This window comes from Arachis hypogaea, chromosome 20 (genome assembly GCF_003086295.3).
Source record: "Arachis hypogaea cultivar Tifrunner chromosome 20, arahy.Tifrunner.gnm2.J5K5, whole genome shotgun sequence".
Taxonomy (NCBI): domain Eukaryota; kingdom Viridiplantae; phylum Streptophyta; class Magnoliopsida; order Fabales; family Fabaceae; genus Arachis; species Arachis hypogaea.
In genome coordinates this window covers 65,615,011-65,625,093 of record NC_092055.1, presented here as the reverse complement: position 1 = coordinate 65,625,093, position 10,083 = coordinate 65,615,011, and the positions used below count along the sequence as shown (strand labels likewise).

The window sequence follows — 10,083 nt, the reverse complement described above, 5'->3', positions numbered from 1 at the left end:
TCAACGAATGGGTTCAACTTCACATTTTCTATGAAGGGTTATCATATGAAGCAAAGAAAGATGTGGACCATTCTTCAGGGGGTTCACTCAATAAGAGGAAAATTATTGAAGAAGCCATAGATGTTATAGAGACTGTAGCTGAAAATGAGTACTTCTATGCTTCAGAAAGGACCCAAAAGAGAGGAGTGCTGGAGCTAAATTCCATGGATGCCTTGTTAGCACAAAACAAGATGATTGCAGCATAGTTAGTAGTCTTAACAAAGAGGATGGAGACTAGCCAAGTCTCAACTGTCCAAGCTCAAGCACCACCACAGGAAGAAGATGTCCCAGAAGTTGAAAGTGAATGGGAGCAGGCGAATTATGTGAACAACTCTTCTAGACCACCATATGACCCAAATACCAAGACATATAACTCAGGTTGGAAGAACCATCCAAACTTTGGGTGGGAAAACCAACAAAGCCACCACCAAGACCATAACAAACTATACCAATCCAACCAACATAACAACCATAACCCCAACCATCAATCAAACAACAACAGACCCTACCACAATTCACAAAATGCATCATATCACTTCACCCAACAAACACACAACAACCCGCACCAAGAAACATCAACCTCAACCATGAAACCATGTGAAATCAAGAGCAATTTTGAAAGAGTGGAGACTGCAATAGCGCAGATGTCATCACAACTGATAGGAGCTATTTCTAATGTTTTGGAAAGACAAATACAAACTGAAAGGAAGATGGATGCCAACCAAGAAGAGTGTAGATCAAACATAAGGAATCAAGGTGCAGCAATTTCAAAATTGGAGGCACAATTGGCAAGCTTATCTAAGCAAATTCCAATGCCCACACATACATTTTCCAGTGATACCATGGCTAACCCAAGAGGAAAATGCAAAGCAATCACACTTAGAAGTAGAAAGGTTATAGAAGAAGCATTCCCAAATCAGAGCAATTAAGAAAAAGAAGCTGCAAAGGAGCCTGAAAGTAAGAAAGAAGAAGAAACTCCTACACTATCTTCATCAAAGCCAGCCCTAAAGCCTTATATGTCACAAGCACCCTATCCACAAAGGCTAAGAAAAGATGGAAAAGACAGCCATTTCTCAAGGTTTCTAGAAATCTTTAAGAAGCTCCAGATTAACATACCCTTTGCTGAGGTATTAAAGCAAATGCCCCTCTATGCCAAATTTTTAAAGGAGCTCATGACAAGGAAGAGGAACTGGGGAGAGAAAGAAACCATAATACTAACCGAGAAATGCAGTGCTATCATACAAAAGAAGCTTCCTCAGAAGATGAAATACCCTGGGAGTTTCCAAATTCCATGCATCATAGGTGATATCACCAATGAAAAAGCATTGTGTGACCTGGGGGCTAGCATCAATCTCATGTCCTTGAACATGATCAGAAGAATGAAGATTGAGGAAGCCAAACCAACAAGGATGGCACTCCAATTGGCTGACAGAACATTCAAATTTCCCCATGGGGTAGTGGAGGATTTGTTGGTGAAAGTGGGAGATTGCATGATGGTATATACCATAGAAAAGATAGTTCAAGGAGTTTTGGAAGAAGAACAATGTGAAGAGATTATGGAGCTGGAACAACAAGCATCAGGTGAAGAAATGCCATAAGAAACCATGAAGAAGTCAATCATGCTGAACCACAAGGACAACAAGGAAGTAGAGGCACCAAAACTAAAGCTAAAGACCCTACCTCCAAGCTTGATCATTAAGAAGAGGAGTAAGAAGATTAATTCAAGCCTGAGTGAGGAGTAAGAAGAGGAGCTTCTCCAAGTGCTGAGACAACATAAAGATACTATAGGATGGACACTTACAGACTTGAAGGAAATTAGTCCTTCAATGTGCATGCACAAAATCCTACTTGAAGAAGGAGCCAAGCCCTCAAGACAGTAACAAAGAAGGCTAAACCCAACCATGAATGAAGTAGTCCAAAAAGAGGTGTTGAAATTGTGGCAAGCTGGGGTGATTTACCCTATCTCAGACAGCCCTTGGGTAAGCCCAGTGCAAGTAGTCCCAAAGAAAGGAGGGATCACTATTGTATCAAACGAGAAGAATGAGCTAATACCTACAAGAACAATGACTGGCTGGTGCATGTGCATCGATTATAGGAAGCTTAATGAGGCCACCAGGAAGGATCACTTTCCCCTACCTTTCATGGACCAGATGCTGGAAAGACTTGCGGGACATGAGTATTATTGCTTCTTGGACGGTTACTCTGGTTACAACCAAATAGTTGTAGACCCTAAGAACCAAGAAAAGACCTCATTTACCTGTCCCTATGGTGTTTTTGCTTATAGGAGAATGCCCTTTGGATTGTGCAACGCACCTGCAACATTCCAAAGGTGCATGCTCTCCATATTTTCAGACATGATTGAAAGATTCATTAAGGTGTTTATGGATGACTTTTCTGTATTTGGTGATTCATATTCTAACTATTTGTGCCACTTAGCCTTTGTGCTAAAGAGATGCCAAGAAACCAACCTTTTTTTGAACTGGGAAAAATGCCACTTTATGGTTACAAAGGGGGTGGTTCTTGGCCACAAGATCTAAAAAAGAGGCATAGAGGTGGACGAGGCTAAGGTGGAGGTGATTGAAAAGTTACCTCCACCTTGCAATGTCAAAGTAGTTAGAAGTTTTCTAGGACATGCTGGCTTCTATAAGAGGTTTATTAGAGACTTCTCCAAGGTTGCCAAACCTTTGAGCAACCTGCTTGTCTCTAATATACCTTTTGTTTTTATTAGAGAATGCATGCTAGCCTTTGAAGAGCTCAAGAACAAGCTCTCCTCTGCACCTATCATAGCACCACCCAGCTGGGATCTACCCTTTGAGTTGATGTGTGATGCATCTGACTTTGCCATTGGTGCTGTTTTAGGACAGAGGAGGGACAAATTGGTGCATGTTATTTACTATGCCAGCAAGGTCCTTAATGAGAATCAAAAAAACTATACCACTACAGAGAAAGAATTACTTGCCATTGTCTTTGCTTTTGATAAATTTATATCATATCTTATTGGCTCCAAAGTAAGATCATGCAGCACTCAAATACTTGCTTACCAAACAAGAGTCCAAGCCCAGACTGATAAGGTGGATCTTACTTCTCCAAGAGTTTGACATTGAAATTAAAGATAGGAGTGGAGCAAAGAACAAGGTGGTTGACCACCTATCAAGGATCCCACAAAAAGAAGATGAGGCAAACCAATTTGCAGTGAATGAGAGCTTCCCTGATGAGCAGTTGATGGTGATCCAAGAAGCTCCTTGGTTTGCGGACATAGCCAATTTCAAGGCAATTGGGGAACTACCAACCAACATCAACAAACACATGAGGAGGAAGCCAATCAAAGATGCTAAACACTACATTTGGGATGAACCTTTTTTGTTTAAAAAGTGTGCTGATGGGATCTTGAGAAGGTGTATTCCCCATGAAGAAGGGCAGGAAGTACTTTGGCAATGTCATGACTTTGCATATGGAGGCTATTTTAGTGGGGAAAGAACTGCAGCCAAGGTGCTACAATGTGGGTTCTATTGGCCCACCATGTTCAAGGATGCAAAGGAATTGGTATCAAGGTGTGATGAATGCCAAAGGACTGGCAATCTACCCAAGAAAAATGAGATGCCACAGAGGTTTATAATGGAGTTAGAATTGTTTGATGTGTGGGGGATTGATTTTATGGGACCTTTCTCATCCTTCTACTCAAACAATTATATATTGGTGGCTGTAGATTATGTTTCAAAATGGGTAGAAGCCATAGCCACAGCAACAAATGACAACAAGGTTGTGATGAACTTCTTGAGAAAGAATATCTTCAGCAGATTTGGAGTTCCTAGAGCTCTGGTGCGCAGAAATCGTGATCATTCCTTCCTTGGTAACAGCGCTAAAAACTCAATACGCACATTCATGTTCTTAATTCTGATTCACAACTTCGTACAACTAACCAGCAAGTGCACTGGGTCGTCCAAGTAATAAACCTTACGTGAGTAAGGGTCGATCCCATGGAGATTGTCGGCTTGAAGCAAGCTATGGTCACCTTGTAAATCTCAGTCAGGCGAATTCAACTAATTTTATGAATTGATAAGTAAAAGATAAATAAAATATAAAATAGGATAGTGGTACATATGTAATTCATTGGTGAGAATTTCAGATAAGCGTATAGAGATGCTTTCGTCCCTCTGAACCTCTGCTTTCTTACTGTCTTCATCCAATCCTTCCTACTCCTTTCCATGGCAAGCTGTATGTTAGGCATCACCATTGTCAATGGTCACCTGTCCTCTCAGTGAAAATGGTCCAATGCGCTGTCACTGCATGGCTAATCATCTGTCGGTTCTCGATCATACTGGAATAGGATCCATTGATCCTTTTGCGTCTGTCACTACACCCAGCACTCGCGAGTTTGAAACTCGTCACAGTCATTCAATCCCTGAATCCTACTCGGAATACCACAGACAAGGTTTAGACTTTCCGGATTCTCAAGAATGGCCGTCCATGGGTTCTAACTTATACCACGAAGACACTAATAACTCAAACTCGGTCCCCTGTATTAGATATCCAAGAGACATCCATTCAATCTAAGGTAGAACGGAAGTAGTTGTCAGGCACGCGTTCATAAGTTGAGAATGATGATGACTGTCATGATCATCACATCCATCATATTGAAGTGCGAATGAATATCTTAGAAGCGGAATAAGTTGAATTGAATAGAAAAACAGTAGTACTTTGCATTAATCTTTGAGGAACAGTAGAGCTCCACACCTTAATCTATGGTGTGTAGAAACTCTACCGTTGAAAATACATAAGTGATAAGGTCCAGGCATGGCCGAATGGCCAGCCCCCAAACGTGATCTAAAGATGTTCAAAAGATAATAGTAAAAAGTCCTATTTATACTAAACTAGTTACTAGGGTTTGCAGAATTGAGTAAATGATGCAGAAATCCACTTCTGGGGCCCACTTGGTGTGTGCTTGGGCTGAGCATTGAGCTTTACACGTGTAGAGGCTTCTCTTGGAGTTGAACGCCAGTTTATAGCCTGTTTCTGGCGTTGAACTCCACTTTGCAACCTGTTTCTAGCGTTTGACTCCAGAATGCAGCATGGAACTGGCGTTGAACGCCAGTTTACGTCATCTATCCTTATTCAAAGTATGGACTATTATATATTTCTGGAAAACTCTGGATGTCTACTTTCCAACTCAATTGAGATCGCGCCATTTGGAGTTTTGTAGCTCCAGAAAATCCGCTTTGAGTGCAGAGAGGTCAGAATCCGACAGCATCTGCAGTCCTTTTTCAGCCTAAATCAGATTTTTGCTCAGGTCCCTCAATTTCAGCCAGAAGTTACCTGAAATCACAGAAAAACACACAAACTCATAGTAAAGTCCAGAAATGTGAATTTTATTTAAAAACTAATAAAAATATATTAAAAACTAACTAAATTATACTGAAAACTATGTAAAAACAATGCCAAAAAGCGTATAAATTATCCGTTCATCACAACACCAAACTTAAATTGTTGCTTGTCCCCAAGCAACTAAAAATCAAATAGGATAAAAAGAAGAGAATATACTATAAATTCCAAAATATCAATGAAACTTAGCTCCAATCAGATGAGCGGGACTTGTAGCTTTTGCCTCTTGAATAGTTTTGGCATCTCACTTTATCCATTGAAGTTCAGAATGATTGGCATCTATAGGAACTCAGAATTCAAATAGTGTTATTGATTCTCCTAGTTCAGTATGTTGATTCTTGAACACAGCTACTTTATGAGTCTTGGCCATGGCCCTAAGCACTTTGTTTTCCAGTATTACCACCAGATACATAAATGCCACAAACACATAATTGGGTGAACCTTTTCAGATTGTGACTCAGCTTTGTTAGAGTCCCCAATTAGAGGTGTCCAGGGTTCTTAAGCACACTCTTTCTTTTGCTTTGGACCTTGACTTTAACCGCTCAGTCTCAAGTTTTCACTTGACACCTTCACACCACAAGCACATGGTTAAGGACAGCTTGGTTTAGCCGCTTAGGCCAGGATTTTATTCCTTTAGGCCCTCCTATCCACTGATGCTCAAAGCCTTGGATCCTTTTTATTACCCTTGCCTTTTGGTTTTAAGGGCTATTGGCTTTTTGCTCTTGCCTTTTGGTTTAAAGAGCTTTTGGCTTTTTCTGCTTGCTTTTTCTTTTTCTATTTTTTTTTTGCCATTTTTTTCTGCAAGCTTTTGTATTCACTGCTTTTTCTTGCTTCAAGAATCATTTTTATGTTTTTTCAGATTATCAAATAACATTTCTCCTTCTTCTTTATTCTTCAAGAGCCAACATATTTAACATTCATAAACATCAAATTCAAAAGACATATGCACTGTTCAAGCATACATTCAGAAAACAAAAAGTATTGCCACTACATCAAAATAATTAAACTAGTTTCAAGGATGAATTCAAAACCATGTACTTCTTGTTCTTTTGTAATTAAAACATTTTTCATTTAAGAGAGGTGATGGATTTATATTCATAACTTTAAGGCATAGACACTTAAATAATATTGATCATGTAATAAAGACACAAATATAAATAAAACCTAAGGCTCAAAAACCGAAAAATAGGAAAATAAATAAACAAGGAGATTAAGGAATGAGTCCACCTTAGTGAGGGTGGCGTCTTCCTCTTCTTGAAGAACCAATGGTGCTTTTGAGCTCCTCTATGTCTCTTCCTTGTCTTTGTTGTTCCTCCCTCATAGCTCTTTGATCTTCTCTAATTTCATGGAGGATGATGGAGTGCTCTTGGTGCTCCACCCATAGCTGTCCCATGTTGGAACTTAATTCTCTTAGGGAAGTGTTGATTTGCTCCCAATAATTTTGTGGAGGAAAGTGCATCCCTTGAGGCATCTCAGGGATTTCATGGTGAGGAATCTCCTCATGCTCATGTTGAGGTCCATGATCTCTTGTTTGCTCCATCCTTTTCTTAGTGATGGGCTTGTCCTCTTCAATGAGAATGTCTCTAGCCTTAGGTGCCCTAGATGGTTATGGAAAAACAAAAAGCAATGATTTTACCACACCAAACTTAGAAGGTTTTCTCGTCCCCGAGCAAAAGAAGAAAGAAAGGATGAGAAGAAGAAGAGATGGAGAAGATGGAGGTGTGTGAATGGTTCGGCCAGGGGGTTTAGGTGGTAATGATGTGTGAAAAGGAAAGAGTAATGGTTTGAATTTGAGTGGGTGGGTGTAGGTGGGTTGTATGATGGTTTTGGAGGAGTAATGGAGGTGATTGGTGAAGGGTATTTATGGAAGAGAGTTATAAAAAGGTGTGAAGAGGAGAGAAGAAGATGTGGAGATCCTGTGGGATCCACAGATCAAGTGGGGTCAAGGACTTAACATCCATGCTCCAATTAGGCATGTAAAATGCCCTTACTGTGCAATCCTGGCGTTTAACGCCAGACTGCTGCCTGTTTCTGGCGTTAAATGCCACTTCCATGCTCTGTTCTGGTGTTTAACACCAGGTAGATGCTTGTTTCTGGCGTTAAACGCCAGCTTGGTGCCTGTTTCTGGCGTTAAACGCCAGACAGATGCTTGTTTCTGGCGTTTAAACGCCAGACTGTTCTCCTCCAGGGTGTGCTATTTTTCATTCTATTTTTCATTCTGTTTTTGATTTTTTCAGTAGTTTTTGTGACTTCACATGATCATCAACCTAAAGAACACATAAAATAACAATGGAAAATAAATAAATATAATTAGATAACATTGGGTTGCCTCCCAACAAGCGCTTCTTTAATGTCAATAGCTTGACAGTGAGCTCTCATGGAGCCTCACATATGTTCAGAGCAAGGTTGGAACCTCCCAACACCAAACTTAGAGTTTGGTTGTGGCCTCCTAACAACAAACTTAGAGTTTGACTGTGGGGGCTTTCGTTGACTCTGCAGTGAGAGAAGCTTTTCATGCTTCCTCTCCATGGTTACAGAAGGAGATCCTTGAGTTTTAAACACAAGGTAGTCCTCATTCAGTTGAAGGACCAACTCTCCTCTGTCCACATCAATCACAGCTCTTGCTGTGGCTAGGAAGGGTCTTCCAAGGATGATGGATTCATCTTCATCCTTCCCAGTGTCTAGGATTATGAAATCAACAGGGATGTAAAGGCCTTCAACCTTTACTAACACGTCCTCTACTAGTCCATAAGCCTGTTTTCTTGAGTTATCTGCCATCTCTAATGAGATTCTGGCAGCTTGCACCTCAAAGATTCCCAGTTTCTCCATTATAGAGAGGGGCATGAGGTTTATCCCTGACCCAAGGTCACATAGAGCCTTCTCAAAGGTCATGGTGCCTATGGTACAAGGTATTAAGAACTTTCCAGGATCCTGTTTCTTCTGAGGCAATCTCAGTTGATCCAGATCACTCAGTTCATTGGTGAGCAAGGGAGGTTCATCTTCCCAAGTCTCATTACCAAATAATTTGGCATTCAGCTTCATGATTGCACCAAGGTACTTGGCAACTTGCTCTTCAGTAACATCTTCATTTTCTTCAGAAGAAGAATATTCATCAGAGCTCATGAATGGCATAAGGAGGTTTAATGCAATCTCTATGGTCTCCAGATGAGCCTCAGAGTCCTTCGGTTCCTCAGAGGGAAACTCCTTATTGATCTCTGGACGTCTCAGGAGATCTTCCTCAATGGGGTTCACGTCCTCTCCCTCCCTTGTAGGTTCGGCCATGATGGTCAATTCAATGGCCTTGCACTCTCCTTTTGGGTTTTCTTCTATATTGCTTGGGAGAGTACTAGGAGGGGTTTCAGTGATCTTTCTACTCAGCTGGCCCACTTGTGCTTCCAAATTTCTAATGGAGGACCTTGTTTCATTCATGAAACTTAGAGTGGCCTTAGATAGATCAGAGACTATGTTTGCCAAGCAAGATGGGGTCTGCTCATAACTCTCTGTCTTTTGCTGAGTGGATGATGGAAAAAGCTTGCTATTGCTAAACCTGTTTCTTCCACCATTATTAAAGCCTTATTGAGGATTTTGTTGATCCTTCCATGAGAGATTTGGGTGATTTCTCCATGAGGGATTATAGGTGTTTCCATAGGGTTCACCCATGTAATTCACCTCTGCTATTGCAGGGTTCTCAGGATCATAAGCTTCTTCCTCAGAAGACGCCTCTTGAGTACTGTTGGATGCAGCTTGCATTTCATTCAGACTCTGAAAAATCATATTGACTTGCTGAGTCAATATTTTTTTCTGAGCCAATATGGCATTCAGAGTATCAATTTCAAGAACTCCCTTCTTCTGAGGCGTCCCATTACTTACAGGATTCCTCTCAGAAGTGTACATGAACTGGTTATTAGCAACCATGTCAATGAGTTCTTGAGCTTCTGCAGGCATTTTCTTTAGGTGAATGGATCCACCTACAGAATGGTACAATGACATCTTTGATAGTTCAGATAGACCATCATAGAATATATCCAGAATGGTCCATTCTGAAAGCATGTCAGAAGGACACTTTTTGGTCAGTTGCTTATATCTCTCCCAAGCTTCATAAAGGGATTCACCTTCTTTCTGTCTGAAGGTTTGAACATCCACTCTAAGCTTACTAAGCTTTTGAGGAGGAAAGAACTTAGCTAAGAAAGTCGTGACCAGCTTATCCTAAGAGTTCAGGCTATCTTTAGGTTGAGAGTCCAACCATACTCTAGCTTTGTCACTTACAGCAAACGGGAAAAGCATAAGCCTGTAGACCTCGGGGTCAACCCCATTGGTCTTAACAGTATCACAGATCTGCAAGAATTCAGTTAGGAACTGAAAAGGATCTTCAGATGGAAGTCCATGAAACTTGCAGTTCTGTTGCATCAGAAAAACTAATTGAGGTTTAAGCTCAAATTTGTTTGCTCCAATGGCAGGGATTGAGATGCTTCTTCTATGTAAATTGGAATTAGGTGCAGTGACGTCACCAAGCATCCTCCTTGCATTGTTTTTATTTTTGGCCATATCTTCTTCTTTTTCGAAAATTTCTGTCACATTTTCTCCAAAGAGTTGTGCTTTAGCTTCCCTTAGCTTCCTCTTCAGAGTCTTTTTAGGTTCAGGATCAGCTTCAACAAGAATGTTCTT

General features: G+C 40.7%; 1 non-coding gene across 1 annotated transcript; it reads left to right on the top strand.

Moving 5' to 3' along the window:
* The first annotated feature begins 9,462 nt into the window (after positions 1–9,462).
* On the top strand, positions 9,463–9,570 carry LOC112787787 (small nucleolar RNA R71). Its single transcript, XR_003195179.1, has one exon. It is a non-coding gene; the product is annotated as a small nucleolar RNA R71 (small nucleolar RNA).
* The last annotated feature ends 513 nt before the right edge of the window (positions 9,571–10,083 follow it).